Source organism: Macrobrachium rosenbergii, chromosome 11, assembly GCF_040412425.1.
Source record: "Macrobrachium rosenbergii isolate ZJJX-2024 chromosome 11, ASM4041242v1, whole genome shotgun sequence".
Classification (NCBI taxonomy): Eukaryota; Metazoa; Arthropoda; class Malacostraca; order Decapoda; family Palaemonidae; genus Macrobrachium; species Macrobrachium rosenbergii.
In genome coordinates this window covers 14,771,734-14,791,051 of record NC_089751.1, presented here as the reverse complement: position 1 = coordinate 14,791,051, position 19,318 = coordinate 14,771,734, and the positions used below count along the sequence as shown (strand labels likewise).

The following is a 19,318-nucleotide window of genomic DNA, read 5'->3' as shown; positions in this document are numbered from 1 at the left end:
TGATTACGTATATATCCCGAAAATTTTGACTTCTCATTTTCATTGTCATTTAATTTATCATGTCTATATTCATATATTTAACAGTTAATTCCTCTTACTTAATAATGGAGGTAACGATGATCCCTATGGGTTTAATATAGTTTTAAGAGCCACAAATCAGTCAGTCAATCAATCCCAATAGATGCAGCCTGTCCTCTGGAAATTGTTTTTCGTCTTACCAGCCAACGGGAGAATCTCTTACACGGACACTTTGCCAGATCCTAAGCTTTTAGCCAATAAAAGATGGCGATAGAAATGTTTGCTGTGGTGGAAACCTCTGATTGGCTAGAGCAATTCCTGTCCTGACATTGGTAGCTGCAGTGTAGTTCTAAACATGGAGAGAAGAAGGTGCTTTAAAGAAAGTGCTTGCGAAATGAAAACGCGGACTCTGGTAAGCCAAGGCATTTCAGGTTAAGATATTCTTGATTTTGTAGACGTTGAGTGTTCGAATAACCATTGGTTAGATTCAAAATGCCCAAAGAAAAGAGCCCTGTGGTCACGAAATATGAGATTTTGTCACTTTTCCAAGAATGTTGGGTTATTGTGAAGACCTTTGTAATTTGAGGGCCATTGTCCGGTTTTCAAAAACTGATTCTTCGAATTTTTATGAAAAATCAGCGGCTTTAGAACATGATTGCGGATCGGGTCCTGATAAGGTGTTGCAAGGGGTAAAAGGCCTGTTGTAAACATCTAGACATTGTAAATCTACTCCAGCTGCCACTGGCAGTCGTTTTCGACCGTAAGTAATGTGGAAAGGAGCCAATCGGCTCGATTTCTTTGTGCTCTTAATCCCCAAATTGAAAAGTGTGAGAAGTGCTGTTCGAAGTGGAAATTATTATTTCGGAATAAAATGAAATTCAGTCGGCTGAAATAGGTTGGCGAGACTGGAGATTATAAGGCCCTTAAATGCCAACATCGATGTCTGCAAAGCCATGAAAAAAAATATGGTTTATTTACCGTGCCTCTGTTTAGGTAACATTGGCAGTCAGCAGCCACACACTAAGCAAAAAGCACGAATTCACAACTTAATTCAACCATAATTCCGTAATCGTAATTAAGGCAATAATTACTCAAGTACCTGCTGAGTAATCATCGCAATTTTGCGACATGGTATTTACAGTATAGTAGGGGAGCCACCGCGATCACAGTTAAATTGCTTGGTTACTGAATGGTGAACGACGATTTTAGTGAGACCCACCTCTTATTCCTGTAATCAAATGTTGCCAGGTTTTGAACAGTTTTTAGTCGATTAGAGGTTTTCGTCGAACACTGTGCTGTTTTTCGTCGAACACTGTGCTGTTTTTCCAACGTGGTCATGAAAAATAGGAAAGGGTGCCTACGCTGTCGATTTTTGCAGCATTTTCTCGGCTGTTAGGATCCATGAATGACATTTGATAGGTGTGGGAGATTTACACACAAACGCGATGAATTAATGCATATACGCTTATAGGCCAAACACCCTTTTCGATGACGTACAGTTCTGTATCTGTCATCAGAGACCAAAAGACAGCCCTCTAATTAGTGTTTCGTCTGCCGTTTGCGATCTCGTTTGACAGCTCGAAGCCTCAGCCACACCCATTAGTTATTTCATTAGCTGGGGATTTAAAGCAACGAAAATCCAGGAATCCCTCCATTCATAGATTAGGATTTACCCCCCCTCCTCTCTCTCTCTCTCTCTCTCTCTCTCTCTCTCTCTCTCTCTCTCTCTCTCTCTCTCTCTCTCTCTCTAGGTCTGTGTGTACTGCAGTCGAATGACCTCCAGTGACTTAATTTATGACACCGAGACTAGAGTAGGTTTTCTTGGGGTGTTGCCCCGTCCTCCCACGTAAAAGAACCTGGACCCCTCATGCACACACAACACATACATACACTTACACACGCGCAGAAATCTTGTTTCACCCCTACCGGTAAGGAAATTCTAAGGTCTCCAGCTTTAATGGTATGTTTTGACTACGTTAAATAACTCTCTCTCTCTCTCTCTCTCTCTCTCTCTCTCTCTCTCTCTCTCTCTCTCTCTCTCTCTCTCTCTCTCTCTCTCTCTCTCTCTCTCATTTTTAACTTTCAAAAAAAAGCCAAATGACGCTTTTGGTTTGTCGAAATTTCAGACATTGTTTTGGGACAATTTATGGGCTTGCTGATATTTCATTATCATTTCGCGCGTCCATATATAAAAGAAAAATGTAACGGTAGTGAACATAAATCCAGCTACCAACAAAGTTCACCCCCGTAGTTTAGCATTGACTTAACAGGTGAAGAGCATACAAGAAGAATGCAGATTTAAAAAGGAACTAAAGATTATCCTATTCTGCAGGAAGGAGCTACGATACTGACGAGAAAACACTGAAAGACAATTACAAAATATAAGAAGCACCTTTTGAAAACGTACATGGGCCCGCCAGAGAGAGAATTATTTCTGTGGAGGGCTGTACATAAAACCAGACAAAGTGAAACAAAGAGAAACATTACTTACAGTTACTGTTTATGGTTAAGCAAGTGTTTTATGAATCTTAACTGAGCAATGCATTGAAGGTGAATTAATGGGAGAAGGGTGGGGGAGGCGGATATAAGTGGAGGATAGTAGAACGTGATTCGTCTTATTTGTAATATTTTACAAAAAATGCTCTAATTTTGAAAACTCCATTCAATGTGCGTAGCCCGCAATTTAAACTAAATGATCTTTGGTGATACAGGATACTTAAATTTTGTGACTTTTCAGTTACCCGAGATTGACTCTCCTAATTTTTATGAAAATTCAGAGGCTTTTGAAAGTAGCTTTGGATCGGGTCCATATTAGCTTTTGTCGTAACTCGGGTAGAGTGCTGAAAGACTCTCGACTCTATAAACCAATTCCGACGACCTCTGACAGCCCTTTTCCACCTCCAGCACCGTAGGGGGCTAGCGCCGTCAGTGCACCTCGTGCGGTGCACTGTAGGCGTTAGGTTCTTTGCAGCGTGCCTTCGACTCCTAGTTGCAACCCCTTTCGTTCCTTCTACTGTATATCCTTTCATATTCTCTCGCTTCCATCTTACTACCCACAGTGCAACTGAGAGGTTTTCCTCCTGTTACACCTTTCAAATTTTTACTGTCGATTTCTTTTTCAGTGCTGGATAACCTCATGGGTCCCAGTGCTTGGCCTTTGGCCTAACTTTTGTATTCAATTCAATTTTCCACCTACAGTAATTTGGAAGAGACCCGATATTCTCGGTTTATTGTGTTCTGAATCCCCGAACTGGACAGTGTGATAAATGCAATTTGAAATTGAAATAATTTCGAAATACAATGAAAATCCGTTAATTGCAATTGAATGGCTGGACTTGAGATGATTTGGCCCTTAAATGCCAACTTCGATGTGGAAAAAAGCCAAAAAAAATAGGGATTATTTTGTTTTTCTATTTAAGTAACCGGTAACCAGCGGCCACGAACTTGCTGAAAAAATATCACGGATTCGCAGCTTAATTCATCATTAAATTTTAATCAATGTAATAATTACGTAAACTAGATCATTATAAAGAATTTGCAACAGTGTGTTGAAATTAGGGGCGCAAAGTCGATCGCAGTTGGCTTACTTGCTTGCCAAATGGTGAACGGCGGCCTTTAGTGAGACCCAACTTTTATCCCTGGAATCCTGTAAAGGTGTGGCCTTTAATCACGGTTGTCAGGTTTTGGACAGTTTGTAGCTGATTAAAGGTTTTTGTCGTAACAATCTGACACTTTTCAAACAGGGTCATGAAAAACGAAAGGACACGTTGTGTGGATTTTTGCACCATTTTCTCGGTGCTTAGGATCCATAGATGTTAAGGCCTGCCCACACTAGCGGGCATGCCCGTCGGGCATTTCCAGCTGTTTATATTCTCTCTCGCTTCTGAAGCAGTGTTACCACACAATCGCATTGATCTGGCTCTATACTCGGTCGGTCAGTACTGTGGAACGGGTTTTGGGAACAGTGTTTGCCCGTCGGGCAGTGCCCACTAGTGTGGACAGGGCTTTAGTTGAGAGCTGTGAGAGATTTACACAAACACGACGAATTAATACATTATACACACACATGCACACAAGCCAAACATTCGCTTTTTTGTTGGGGGGGGCGGGCACTTACTCACAGTGCTGAATCTTTTATCAGAAATCAAAAGAAACTTTTCTAATTAGTCTCTAATCTGCCGTTTGTGACCTCGTTACGGCTCGCAGTCTCAGCCACGCCCACCAGTTAATTCATTAGCCGGGGATCTGAAGAAATAATTCTGGGATTCCCTCCATTGTAACCGAGAACCGATTGGGATTTAGTGTGCGTTTGCTCTCTCTCTCTCTCTCTCTCTCTCTCTCTCTCTGTCTGGTGTCCTACAGTAGAATGACCTCTAGTGACCTAATTTCTGACATAGGTGTGCATTGAGACCATATACTAGGTTTTTTGGGGATGATGCTCCGTCCTCCCCGAAAGTAGAACTTTCTCTCTCTCTCTCTCTCTCTCTCTCTCTCTCTCTCTCTCTCTCTCTCTCACACACACACACACACACACACACACACACACACACACCTTGTTTTACCCCTCCTAAGTGAGGAATTACTTCAAGGGTCCCCAGTTTTTATGGTATATTTTTGACAGAATACCAAATATCGACCTCTCGGTTTGTCAGAATCTTAGAAATTGTTTGGGGACAATTTATAGCCTCGTTTATGTCAGTTTCTTTTCACTCGTCCGTATATTACAAAAGAAAAATCTAACGGTAATGGACTTTGACCAGCTACCAACAAGTTCTCCGGCGTCGTTCACGGCGAGACTAAACAGGTAGCCGAAAGTGCGATAGCATGGTTGGTAAATTCTCGCTTGGTATTGGCAAGACTTAGTTCTGGGCCAGTCGGGCAGGTGTTGCTGTTGAAGATTAAGCCAGCACAATGCCGGTACGGGCTCTTGTTTACAGAGCAGCCCGTAGCAGTAGGTGTGTTCTGTAAAGAGATTAAAATGACTGGTTATAAAAGAGAGGAAGAAAAGGACAGGCAGTGTTAGACTCTTTTAAACCTTGCGGTGCCTACCAGCAGGAGGAAAAGTTCGGCAGCAGAAAGTCCTGGTTCAGTTGTAGAGGACCAGGAAGGAAAGTTGTAGATCGAGAGAATGAATGAAAATCTGAGGAGGATACTCCGAAAATTTCACTTGCTTGGGAAACAACGGGAATTTTTTTATGCGAGATTCAAGCTCACGGGATTTTTTTTTATGTGAGATTCAAGGGAGCAGCTGGTATTCAATGGTAAATAGCCTTATTAGGGAGGTACACACTATTTCGAAGCAGTTTAAAGTAACACCACTATGACTGTTGATGCCATTAAAGTTTTAGTTTCTGAAAAGAAAACTATGTGCGGGTTTTGTCTGTCCGTCCGCACTTTTTTTTTTTGTCCGCCCTCAGATCTTAAAAACTGCTGGGGCTAGAGGGCTGCAAATTGGTATGTTGACCATCCACCCTCCAATCATCGTCTGGCAGCAATATAGGCCAGGCCACCACCGGGCCGTAGTTAGGGTTTCATGGGCCGCGGCTCATACAGCATTTTACCGAGACCACCGAAAGTAAGATCTATTTTCGGTGGTCTTGATTATACAATGTAAAGAAAACTGGATTGCGCCGAAGAAACTTCTCGTTTTATATCGATTTTAATATTGAACGTTGAAGTAGATTCAGCGATTATTATTACAATAAAACATTTAACAAAAAAAATCATGAAGTAAGCAACGGATGGTTGAAAGGAAGGTCCATTGCTTATGTCGACTGTATGTAGGTAAACATGTTCCTTAGACGTTCGAAAAGTGCATTGTATTTACAAGTACATCTGATGGAAAATGAGGTATGGGAAATGTTAGTGGAAAATATAGGACAGTTGAACGTGGCTCATTTTAGTTTTAATATTTTACTAGTAATGTTCTAGTTCTGAGAACTGGATTTATTTACACAGCTGGTGGATTAAACTATCTGATTTTCAGTGATCCAGGATATTTAAATATTTTTTTCAGTTACTACCCGAAAGCGCTATGTTGTTAACTGTCCCGGCCCTGATGCCAGTTAGTCTTATCGCAGTGAAGATTTCTAGTAGATTTGGTACCAAAGGGAAAAGGCTTCAAAATGCACGGAGTTGTCACTGCCGTGTGCATTTGTTTCATAATGACGAGCTCCATGATAAACATAGTACGTCATTAGTTAGTCGTTCTGTATTTGGAGACATTTAATCGCTCATCTCTTGTGTAACTTAATTTACTCTACGAATGTAGTTACGTTAGTTTTTGCTGCTATTAAGAGATAAGCTGTTATATAGGCCTGAATTGAGCACACACTTGCTTGCATGACCTGAGTTTAAAGTGGAAAATGCTTTCATATATAAAGCATGGAAGTAGATAGAAGCCGCCATTGACGGCCAGAGGAGCTGGTGAGCGTTCTAAAAAGTACCTTAAATTTTCTTTGGTCCCCATCTCGTAAGTGGCCTCATGTTCGTACATCTCTCGGCCGGCTTGCTCTGGGAGATTCCCCAGCCAAGAAAATATTTTAAGGAAACGTCAGAGTTTGATTGAATGACTGTTTGATCTCTATAACGTAGGAATTTTATTATATCATGAAATGCTTAATTGTATCATAATATCACTGGACGGTCGAAATAATCGCTGCTAAGTCTTAGTTCAGCTTTATGAAATTTAGGTTGTCAAACCAAGCACTGGGGCACTTCCAGCCACTCAGCGCTTAAGCCAGTGAAAAGAGGGAGTGTGAGTGAGTGGGTGGGTGGCCACTGAGACAGAGATCCAGAAAACGAAGATGATGAAGAACAATGGCGTTAAGGTGAAGCAGCAAGAAAACCCCACAGTTGCACTAAGAATTTAATGATTAGAGAGGTTGGATAGCAAGACTGAAGAAAGGAAGCGGGTATGGAAGCAAAGTAAAAGGCTAAAATGTGGGTGTAACTAGGGGTCGAAGGAAGGCTTCAAGCACTTCAGTATTTCCTACAGTTTACCTCCTGAGGTGCACTAACTGCGCTACCCCCCAAAAGGGGTTGGTAAATTTGGCTCACTGTGCTTTAAAAATGTCTTCAAAGTATTTTATGAAGGAAATGAGACTGTCTACCATTCTGTTAGAATTAGTAACTGTGCACGGATCCTGATCTACTGAGTAAATTCAAGATCTTGTTTAATATATGCAAAATGACAACTGAGCAATAACTGTCGTTGTATTAGACGTGAATGAATTGTTCCACGCCATTAGTCAGGAAAGACATTTAGATCCAGTGCTGAGGTGAATGTTAATAATATAGATGAGTTCTTTACAGCTATATAACGATTCGGTATTATCATTTCCCCATAGCTATATATCCCTGCAACTGGATACTTATTCATGTGTAATAATTACTTGTATCGAACTTGTTATTCATAAGTCACTGATGTAGATCATTTTTTCTTTACAGACAAAGTTTCGCTTCAAGGGCTACGCATTTCGATTCAGGCCGTTTCAGTTCATCCATCAAGTCAGTTCGATGCAACCCACGTTCTTTCGTTCGGTCAAGTCATTGGGTTGCTGGTACTAAGGTCACACCATGTAACAAAACACCGCTTCTTTTTTTAAACGCTAATTTCAGACACAGCATGTCGTGAACCAGTAAACCCATGAATGTCTCGCAGGAAAGCGAAATGTGTTGCAATGCCTTTCATTGCAAATGTATTGCTTTGAAATACTCAGAGAAAATGCGCCATTCGATTCTGGAGTAAACATTGCTGTCAGTTTTCAGGAGCCATTTGGCTATGCGTGTTATTTACTTATTTTTTTTTTAGTAATTCGGTGTCACGAAATCAGTAGTGAATTTATTATACTATAGCCTTGGAAATTTAGATTTACATGAGCACGGTAGGTTCATTTATATTAAAGTTACGAAATTGTAGATAAAAAAAGATTAATTAATATTATTAATGAGATTTGTAAAACATTCTAGATAACCTGAATTATGTAAACTAGTTGTAAGAGAAATTGTTGCATATAAGTCGGATGAGTGCCTATAAATATTACGCAAATGCGACGATATAGACAAAAAAATTAATTTTTGGATAAATCATTTTCATGTTTAAATTATTTATGTGGAACCGAACTGGGTTGTACCAAATTGACTTTATAGATGTATTGAAACGACGTCAGTTTCAATCAAAACAACGAGCGGATACCCAGGAACCACTTGAACACCAAAATGGGAAAACTGATGGCTTTGAAGAATGCGGATTTATGCTCTTGACAAGGCGGGAATCGACCATAGAAATCGGTAAGTTTTTATTTCCATCTGGTTAGGTAATCTTGGAAAAGAGGCCATCCATCTATCAATAACTTAAGAGTCGGCACAAGTGTAAAAATATTTACATTTAGTGAATGGTAAAAAAATATGGATTTTTTTTTACTTAATGGTAGACACATGGGGCTTATGTAAAATTCGTCAGAAAATAGCGATGTTAAAAACGAATATTCATTTTTTCATTGATCTAGTTTATAGTAAAATGAAGTATAATGTGTCGACGTTAAAGCTAAGGGATTCGACATAATGTACATAGCATGTGGCATAAATCCTCCAAGCCTTCATGGATTAGGTGGAAATAGTTTGTCCATTTATTTTTCAACATTTCAGCCAAAAGTTTACTTTCTTATATTTCCCGTATAAGAGATACGAAGTCAAATGTTGCTCTCATGATTTGTGTGTTTAATGATTGAAAAAATGAATGCAATAGCCAATTTTGTTGGAAACTTGAAGGCTGTTACTGTTCTGTGCAATTCGTAAGGTTCTAATTTGTTTCAGAATTTTTGTAACTACCTTTTATTCGAAGTAACAAGAATTTACTTAACACTGCAGTACAGAAGTCGTTAACAATCCTAACTGATTAAACCTTCTGATAAGAGTGAAATCATCTGATATGTTTGACAACACTACGCTCAAAATGCCTTGTTTTAAAAGAAGTAAAGTTTAACTAAAACTTGTAGCACTTAGTTGAACTTTGCAAATGACATTCCAGGCTCCCTTTTCAAGCATGTAATTAACATTTATTTGTTACCTGCCGTTATGTATATCAGTTTGACAATATAGTTTGTACTGGGATTTTTCCCATGTTAATTGATGTCTCTTATGTTTCATGCAACACGATATTTCATGCTATATTTCATGCTATGCAATATTTCATGCTATATTTCATGCTACACAATATTTCATGCTATATTTCATGCTATGCTATATTTCATGCTATGCTATATTTCATGCTACACAATATTTCATGCTACACAATATTTCATGCTATGCAATATTTCATACTATATTTCATGCTGTATTTCATGATGCTATGCAATATAATGTCAGGAGGTACGTAGGTGAATTATATCTTGTTCAGCTCATTAAGGGAAGATTTAGACTAGCATAATAGTGTATTTCATACTCAAATAAGTTTCGCTTTCTACAAAGATTTTTTCTCTTTGCAGACTCATTGCTACAGTATTCTCTGAGGAAAACGAAATAAAACTAAATTGACTCAGTCTTCTGATAGTGTATAAAGCAGGTTGAAGATGATATTATTACATGGAATTTTTCGAAAACAGAAAAAACACTAATCATACTAACAGAAGACAGCTGCCAAAATTACCTTTGCTGAAAAATGAACAAGATCACAGATTATAAAAGTAAACAATTCAGTTATCAAGAAAATGAAGATCAAATAAAAGGAAACAAATTTTCCAAGAAAAGGGACAGAAATCAGGTTTGCCAGGCTACAAGTATTGAGTGAAAACTCCCCACCAGATACTGTTCTCGCCCAGGGTTACTGTCTACATGCACAAAGGCCAGACCAGCTTCTGTCAAGGCTTGGCTGGTTAGTGACTCGACAGCCCACTGTAGGAGGCAGACTTCAGTTCTGCTTCGTCTAGTAAATAGAGAAACCATCATGATAGAATCAACCTCAACAGGGTTTTTTTTTTCCTCTGTGTTGTGCTGGCTTGTTCCCCAACCTTCAAGTTTGCTGGATGGTAACCAGGAATACTAGGATTTCCGTTGATACATTCACACACTCTGATCAGACGATGACCCACTTGGTTGCTGATAGTCGAGCATCCACCTCATATTGGGTACCCATCGAGGTTGCAGTAACATCACCTGGATTCACAACATCACAAGGATGGTTATGTAACTTGGTTATGATGGGGGTGCACCCAACATACTAGACAAGCCACACATTCTCCTAGGAAGCCAGGTGACAAATCCAATCATCCCACACCCAGTGATAAAGGACCTCCACTGCTTTCCCTGTTGAGTACACCATACACCCCTCACCCTAGCTATCAAGCAGAACTAACTCCAGAAGACTGGCTGGGTATTGGCATTATGGAAAAGGGCTCTTCCATTGCTGAAAAGCAATTTCTTATTATCACTGGCTGGTACAGGGAAGCTTTTGTTTAGAGTGTACCCAGCGGAGACCCACAGTTTCATTTCCTTGGAATATTGTGGTCGGGGGATCCTACATCGCTGGCTACAGACTTTTCACAACCACTGTAACCCAGGACTATGGATGGGCCGACATGGGTATCACTCTCTCACTCTCTCTTCCCTTAGCCCCCTGAGCACACACCTCCCAGAGTGCAAATAACTCCCTAGAGGTGTTACTTTATGGGCTCGTCAGCCCTATCCACCCAAGAATGACAATGACCACTAGTAGTACAGATCTCACCACCTGTGGATCAAACAACTCTATAGTGTAAAACATATAATAATCAATGCCTCCATATGCAGTGCAACTGTAAGATCCTTGATTCCATCAGCAATTGGTGGAGCTGGCAAGTCATTATTTTGCAGGTGAGCAGATACCTTTAAAGAAATATCTAATAGGCCAGAGCCTTAATTACACACTAGCCATTTACCAGCACATTGTCCATAACTGGAGGTGTGCCAAGCTTAAGCACCCATAAATAAATGCATAGGCTGATGAAGATACCACAGCTACAATTGTGTAAATACCAGAATAGTGTGAGAAAGCCCGCAGGTGCAGTAATTGCAAGTGACGGTGTATATTATATCATTGACCGGTTGTCTTTCGATAAAATTTACAAGGTTTTGGAGAACAATTGTTAGGAAAATCTTTAAATCAGAACATAATTGTTTTAAACAATCAACCAGTAAGGAACTAAACTATGTAAGCAAGACTGTAGACCGTTTTATGATACCAACAACAGAAATTTGTTTTAGTTACAATAGAAAGAATGAAAGGCTAAGGAAATGTGACAAGTTGCCCATTAATTTAATCGTGCACCAAGGACAGGAATGAACAGGTGGTGTAGGACTAGGTAATCTCCTGAAGCAACTAGAAAATATGAAGGAAGAAGATTATACAAGTATTTATGAAATCACCACTAATAAACACTCTATATCTAAATGAGGATTGATACGAGGGTCTCGCGAAATCAAACTCAGAGGAAGATTAACCTGACATCAGGCTTATATCATCAAATCCTGGATTATCATCGGTGAGTCTTGAAGTATTTAGAATGAATTTCTGTTTTAGAATTTTAGGAAACCATACAGAAAGGGTGTAACACTGTAACACTTTATTTTGCTAATAATATGCATACTAAAGTAGAGATTTAAGAAACTATAGTAAACCAAAGGTGGTAGCACTAAATCAAGAATTTAAAGTTGGTAATTACCGTACAGCACAAAATATGATTGTGTTCAATGAATTTTTAAAAGAGCTAAAATGAAAGACTGTGAAGGAAATTTGATTCTGGGCATTGGACTGTTCAGTGAGTGTGAAATAACAGTACATCATTTGCTGTAGTAGAGAATTATTGTTGTTATGAAGCGTTTGGGTATTCCCAGTTGTAGGTACATAATGTGATTTTGTAAGGGAAATTCAATGTTTTCCCCCTCAGGGGGCATGAGGTCTTAAACATAATTATTTAATTTCTTATGAAGTATAATTTGTAGGAAATACAATTTATGTGATACAACTTTTGAAAGGGAAGATTTTATCTTGAATCAGATGATAAAAATTACTAGATTGAATCTTGTTGAAGGAAAAAGCAGCTTAAATACTCTAGGATGAAGTTGTGGTTAACTGTCAGGTTTGGGTATTTGAAAAAACCATTCTGACTATAGAACAGAGATGCAAAAATCCATTAGAAGTACATGTAGTCTAGATAGTACAACTAACTTCAAGAAGCCTTCTAATTGATCTACGCGCATTTAAAAATGAGTCATTTTTATAAAACAAAATGGTAGTATCATTTGGAAGTTTATAAACTTTAGTACCGTACTTGATATATGGGGAAGACATAAACGGATGTATTGGGAAGATATAAATTGTAGAATACGAGGAATTCTGTACGTGTCATACTTTATCAGTATTTAATTCAGCATTTTCCTTTCAGGGGAGAGCTCTGGAGAACGGGTTACCATGAGGAACTGGAAGGAGAGAAGCCCGCATCATGTATACATAGAAGAGTGGACTTGGCCCAGTTTGTCACCTAGGTCCACGACCTGTAAAGGTAAGATATTGATAAAATTAGAAATGTTCTATTACTTTTGAGTGCGTATAAAGTTGAATTTGTTGCGGTATGTAACACCTTTGTTTTCCACGAACAGCAGTTGAAAATTGCAAACTGCTGTGTTGCGCAATACAGCAGACTCAACGAAAGTCAGCTGTGGGGCTTTTAAAAGTATTTGAAACCTGATACAGCAGTGAGCTGCAAAATTATTTTGTAGTAAATTGTACTGGTAAAACTTTTTCGTAAAAATATCAAAAGTAGCGTATCAAGAACTAAATGGATCTGGAAAGAAAATTATGGCGTGCGTTCAATAAAACGTATGAAATATAATAAATAAATCATAAATGTGAAAAAATATTTTGCACAGGGAAGAAGATCGTAACTGAAGGATCGTGGTAAGTTCGGTCCAGCTTTGTGGAGGAGAATGTGATCTATAAACTAAGAATTTTTTTGGTTTTTGGTACAGTTTGTTGATATGTAGGATGATATTCTCGTAGTTTTCCTAGGTATTTGATTCATGTTCAGATGTGATAAAATTAGAGGTGGGTATTTTTATGAGACTGGGTATACCTAAAGTGGTGCACTAAAATCTTAATAGAAGGGAAGATTTCGTTTGTGTAACTGAATGCTGAATGAACACAGATCCTTATGGTATCAACTAAAGTTTTTGGTTTCATCTCCATAGGGCGAAATAGCTATATAGGAATATCCAGTGCGCAGCTCACGTTGAATGACACAGCTGATGAAGAATTTTCCTGGATGTTAATCATTTAGGACCTTAGTCTCAAATCAAAAGCTTGCCAAATTAATTTACACCGAAGGACCAAACTTTTTTTTTTTTTATTTAACTATCACTAATGCAGAGATTGAATGGAATTTTAGAAAGGTGTTTTTGATAGATTCCCACAAACTTTAGCAGCAGCAAAGATATTTATGCCCCACTTTATAACAAAGACCTGTGAACGGGGTACTTTTGACTACTTTGTAGGTAATTATGTCCTTAGTTTTGCACCATGTAGCCAAAATACCTCAACTTTCCATGATTTAAGTGACTTTTTCTCATTCCTTCAGGTTATCCAAAGCTTGCAAGTTCTTTAGGGAAAGAAATGACGAATTTTGAAGAAATGGTCTACAGATGTTGTGTAAAACTTTAACAAAGGTAAGAGTTTACTGAACATGATTGTGCTTCTTGGTGATTTGGTGGGGAAGGAAATAGTTGTTCTGATGGAGCCGACCTCTCAGAATTATAATTTACAATTTAGGTCTTGGGCTTAGGACAGAAAGGAAATAAAGAATGAAAATGAAATTTAAGTTTTTGACAACCAATGCCAGTAACTCTTAGAATATTCTTTTAGCTCTTCGAGTATTCTTAAAAGGTTAATTTCAGTAGCAAAATGAGAGATGGAAACAGGTCGTTTTAGTATCCGTAGGATTCAATAAAAAACTTCGCAATATGAAATTTTGAATTCTGTAAGACCAGTTTAATTTTCTCTGCCAGTCCCTAGTGATAATGGGTCAGTTCTCGATTTTATTTTAATTCTCTTTATGAGTACTATGAGAAATTCAGTTGGTTAGAATAGTAAATGGCTCTTTCCTACAAATAACCGAGACAACTAGAGGAATACTTGGATGGTTTAACACAAATTAAAGAGAGTTGGGACATTGTTATTGCTGATAAAGCTACCAGATTACGTGAAAATGTAGATTTGGTTTTACAGATGTTATAGCCAGGCCCAGGTAATAATAATAATAATAATAATAATAATAATAATAATAATAATAATAATAATAATAATAATAATAATAATAATAATATGGATAGGGAACTTTTCACTGTGATATGCTAATTGAAACTTACACTAAGAAGCCTCTCACTTGGGGAGGGTGGGGGGGGGGGGGAGAAATTTGCATTGCCTTTCAATTTTAAACTAATATTTACTGTAGCTATGACCAAATAAAATTTTATTTCATTAAGATGTCTCTAATAAAAGACTACAGACAGGTCTGAAAAAAACCTGTTCCATCTGTGCCCCTTTCAGTAAACGAGGCCAAGGTATAGGATGCTTGGGTCCTGGATATAACGAATTGCATTTTATCTTGTTACATCATAAGCCAAAAGATCTCGGCGTGACATGTCATTAACTTCTTCCTCATCTCCACAGGAAAGTGTCAACAACTTACAAGAATAAATTGGACAAGTTTGAACAGACTCAGCCTCGCTTTGCAATTCCCCAAGCGTTTGCTAAGAAAGAAGAACTCCACAAGACAACTGCTTTTTTATTTCTTAAATTTGTATAGAGGACCAGAATATACTGTTAGCTGTTACTGGTGATCATTTGACGTAACAATAGGTTACTTCCATCAACTTTGTGTTGATTTTCAGTATCCAATAGGTCGTTATTCAATATATACTTGTCGGGTTATGAAGGTCATTGTGCGATTATTAGTAGGTTAGTCTTATTATTTTCAGCCATTTTCATAAAGTTCATCAGTGATCAGTAGCAAAAACTCAGTTCTTAAGAAGGGATGTTTTACTGATTTTATTGAATATAGTTGTTGGCGGTCAGTATGGTAAGTACTATAGCAAAATCCACCGCTCTTAGCAGCTAAGCCCCACCCACTGCTTACGTCACGACCATTCCATGAAGCTGACTGGTTGGCAATGGTTTCGAAAAGTTGGTTAATCTGTGGTTCTTTTCATCTTCATTAATTTTGCAGTGGTTGTTTTACCGAACTAAAATAAGTTAGGCTGATTATCAAAAGGAAACGTTATATTATCCCCTGAAATAAAATCATAATACGCATTTCCCTAAAAATTGTTAAAAAAAAAAGTCAGAAGTGTTCCACGATGCTACGTTTTTCGTAAATGAGGATCACCTGACCACGGAGGTGAGACAGGGAATGTCTTCGTTCGAATCGGTGCACTTGAGTTACAGGACAATGATAATTACTATCTGATACTGTCAAGCATGTTCACCATTCTAAAATTAAACACAAGGACGTTCTCAGAGCTATGCAGACTGGTATTTCATATTGATTTTAGGAAACTTTATTACATTTTAAAAGTCATAAAATCGGTTCCATTGCAGTCGTTTACACATTCGGTGGGATGACATGCAGTGACGGCACTCTATAAAACCAGAATATGCCTCTTTAACTTGAAGTTACAGTATGATAAACTATACGAGTCTTGCTGGATATAACCTGCTAAGAACTTTTTTAAGGACATTATCTCCTTGCGAAATAACAGGATCATAAAAAAGACGTAGACCTATAATGTTTTATGTCCTTTCGAAATAACTGGATCATAAAAAAAAGGCGTAGACCCATAATGTCCTATGTCATTTTGTTGGTTTACGCAGCTTACGACGTTTGGATTATCTTATATTCAGCCCTCTTATTGTGGTTCCTGTGGTGGTTCTTATTTTTGTTGCTGCTGTTATGGTGCTTGTAGTGTCTTCGAAAATTTTTCATATGGTCAACATTGTAGTATTAACATAGACCTATTCATAAATTACTAGTGTACAGAATTATCTGTCTACTATTGTTAAATTGTCATTTGTTTTAATTAAAAGTAATCGAGACCTTTATGAATATAGTCTACGCTAGAACATTCTCCTAACAACAGAGAGAGAGAAAGAGAGAAATTTACTGACTCTCGTGTATCCTTTTGCCCAACAGGGTAACCTACAAGAATGCCCCTAAAATCAAATGATTCATGGGATACTCACAGACTGGTTTGGATCATCTCACATAACTTTTTTAGCTATCAATTATTTTTTTCTTATTTCGTAATGTATCTTATGATACCTTCCTACCATAGCCTTCATTTTCATAGAAATGCTATAGCAGTCATATTTACTCTTCACAGTAATATAATTTATCTTTTTTGTAAATATATTTTCAATATAATTCATTGAGAGCAGTTCGATAGTTGTGTGTAAGGCAGAGACTGTCCTATGACCACAAATTTTTCTTTTATTCCCTGTGGTATAAGTGGCGTTACATTTACTATGGCCATCGACGCACATACACGTGTGTGTATATGCACGTGCCTATACATTATATATCGCTGGGTCGGAGCTACTATATTAATTAAAAGCTGCTCTATTTCGAACAGATACGAAACTATTTACAATAAGGAATTGACGAGTAGGCCTGTGCCTTGCCATTGCCTTAAAATATAAGAAATTGACGTGTAGGTCTATGTCCTGTCATTTCCTCAAAATATAAGAGTTTGATATGTAGGGCTATGCCCTGTCATTGCCTCAAAATATAAGAGTTTGATATGTAGGGCTATGCCCTGTCATTGCCTCAAAATATAAGAGTTTGGTATGTAGGCCTAATCTCACAATGCTATTAACATTTGACGTGCAGGATCGCTTATGTAGGCCAACACCAATTTTTAAAAAATGCCAGATGCTTGTGTATTTAGGCTGCGCATGATAAAAAAAAAGATGCGTCAGACATAATGATCCAGTATCCTCATAATGATATATGAATTAGGACATCTATTCTCGTTGATATCAATTGCAGACTTAACAACTCCGGGAACTCAAATCTGTGGTGTCATCATTCATGCACTGAGCTCAACATTACCGAATGGAGTCAAATCCGTACTGGTAATCAAATGGACTGTTAATTAGTGTGACGTCATTCCCATTTCAAGAGCTAGCCAATCACTGGCTTGCAGTGGGCGGGGCTTAGCTGCAAAGAGAGCAGGATTTTGCTGTAGTTGTGGAGACTAAAACCTGTGAGATATCAACTTTATAGAATAGATAGTTTCAGTTACAGTAGAATTAATTTTTTATAGTTTTTGTCATGTTGTGTAGATAGTCTTAAACTAGCTTCTGTCATAGGAGGGCCTTGAGTTAAGCTTCTCTTATACTCCTCATAGCCTTCATAAATATTTTTTCTTGATTGAATTACTTAAGATTTCCTGTGGAATTAAATTTGCAATAGTTGTGAGGTGTGGCGTTATTGCAATATGTGAGCGATGGTACTTAGACTTTAAAACTTAGGTTTTCGGAAGGTTTGTTTAATACAGGGTAGAAATATATCAGAATTTAGTTTTTTAGTTCAGTATCAAATATAATGACTGGAGAACTAGGCATAATTTTCAAGCTCTTAAACAATACTCTGAATTTTGTACAAAACTTGCCATGAAAATAATACCTCTTGCTTTACATTAAATAAAATATTTAAAAGTTAATATTGTAAGTACTTCGGTTATCTTGTTAAGAGCATTGTTGTCATGGCATATCTGCATATTTCAGGACACTGCTGACTTGTGAAGGTTCCAAATTGAAAGTATTACTTTGATGGTAGTTTGGTATGGTTGTCAAATATATTATAGATAAATGATTTAATTGGTTTAATAAGGAAACTCTAATTCACAGCATTACTTGAAAGGGAATTTGGCACTACTAACAACGGTATTTTAGTTAATTTAACCAGTCACTCCTCAGATTGAAAGCGTTACTGAGGATAATTTAGGGTTTTATTGAAAAAAATTTTCAAATGAATCAGTAAGTAAACTCAAAATTCAAAGCTTTACTTTAAATGGGACTGCTTATTGCTAACAATGTCGTCTTAGTTATTTGAATAAGTTAACTCAAAACTGTTCTTTTAAGGGGAGTTAGACACCAGATAATTAAGGAATGGGTTTGTTCGTGTTAATGTTATATTGATACAGTAGGTAAACTTTCTGGAAGCACTGAATGCATCTTGAACGTCAGTAATATTTTAAGCACTCAATATTTTAGCCTGTAAATTCATTTTTAGCGGATTTACTAGGTATCATGCAAGTTGCTATTCATTTAACTACTATTTTAGTCTGTTTTGCGAGACAAGTAAGTGGTACGTATCTTTTTCCCTGTAGGGTTCTCTCAGAGGGATTGACTTTCCATAAAACATGTAATTTAGAGTAAGGTTAGGTTAAAGAAGTTGAACATCTGAGTTTAAAACGTAAAAGGAAAATACTCGTTAGTCAGGGATTTTTGTTAATGCATATGCTTTCCTCAGTAATAATTATCAGAAATAAAATTTTAATTGAAGGTTCTGCCCCATCTAAATCAATAATTCTTACAGTGTCTGCAGATACATTTTAACTAGTTATATCTTAGGTGCTTGTGGTTTTGTTGACGTTAATGCTTTGAGAATTAACTTGTATTAGTTGTGAGTTACAGATTTTGTATACTTTAAAATTCCTAAAGAAGTGTCTTCAAATATTGTGCAGACTTTAAAATACCCAAAGCAGCAGTGTCTTGATGTATACAATTTTTTTAGGTTAAGGTGTATCTTTTTTTTTAACTTGTTTCAAACATTTCCCGTTGAATTTCAGTACTGTAATTTGATCAAATCTAGACTATTAGCTTTTAGCTTCATAACTTGAACATGTGAATACTGAAATGGGAAAAGTATTGTAATGTCAAATTGTATTGACTTTATTGTACAAGGGTTTCTGTATTTCAGCTTTTTACTCAGTTCTCATCAAGTCTTAGCCCTCATTTAGCTAGAAAAGGTAATTAGTGCCTTAGTCACTTTTTAGTACAACAAAAAATCAAGAAAATTACACAAATATCCATTGTCTCCTTATTTGTGGTACATCATGTGGACATTGCAATCTAGGTTTGATAATCTCTGAATTTGGCAGAACTATGAGGTAACAATATTTTTTTCAATGTTATTAGCCATAGTTAGTTAGTTATAAATGATTTGTTTAACCAGACCTCTGAAGGGTTCGTCTCGTGCTGGGATAT

General features: G+C 37.4%; 2 long non-coding RNA genes across 2 annotated transcripts; both read left to right on the top strand.

Moving 5' to 3' along the window:
* The first annotated feature begins 314 nt into the window (after window positions 1-314).
* On the top strand, window positions 315-9,844 carry LOC136843564 (uncharacterized). The gene is made up of 3 exons (XR_010854583.1): window positions 315-430; window positions 7,468-8,310; window positions 9,507-9,844. It is a non-coding gene; the product is annotated as an uncharacterized lncRNA (long non-coding RNA).
* A 685-nt stretch (window positions 9,845-10,529) lies between these two features.
* On the top strand, window positions 10,530-18,025 carry LOC136843184 (uncharacterized). The gene is made up of 4 exons (XR_010854474.1): window positions 10,530-11,537; window positions 12,441-12,557; window positions 13,629-13,716; window positions 14,720-18,025. It is a non-coding gene; the product is annotated as an uncharacterized lncRNA (long non-coding RNA).
* The last annotated feature ends 1,293 nt before the right edge of the window (window positions 18,026-19,318 follow it).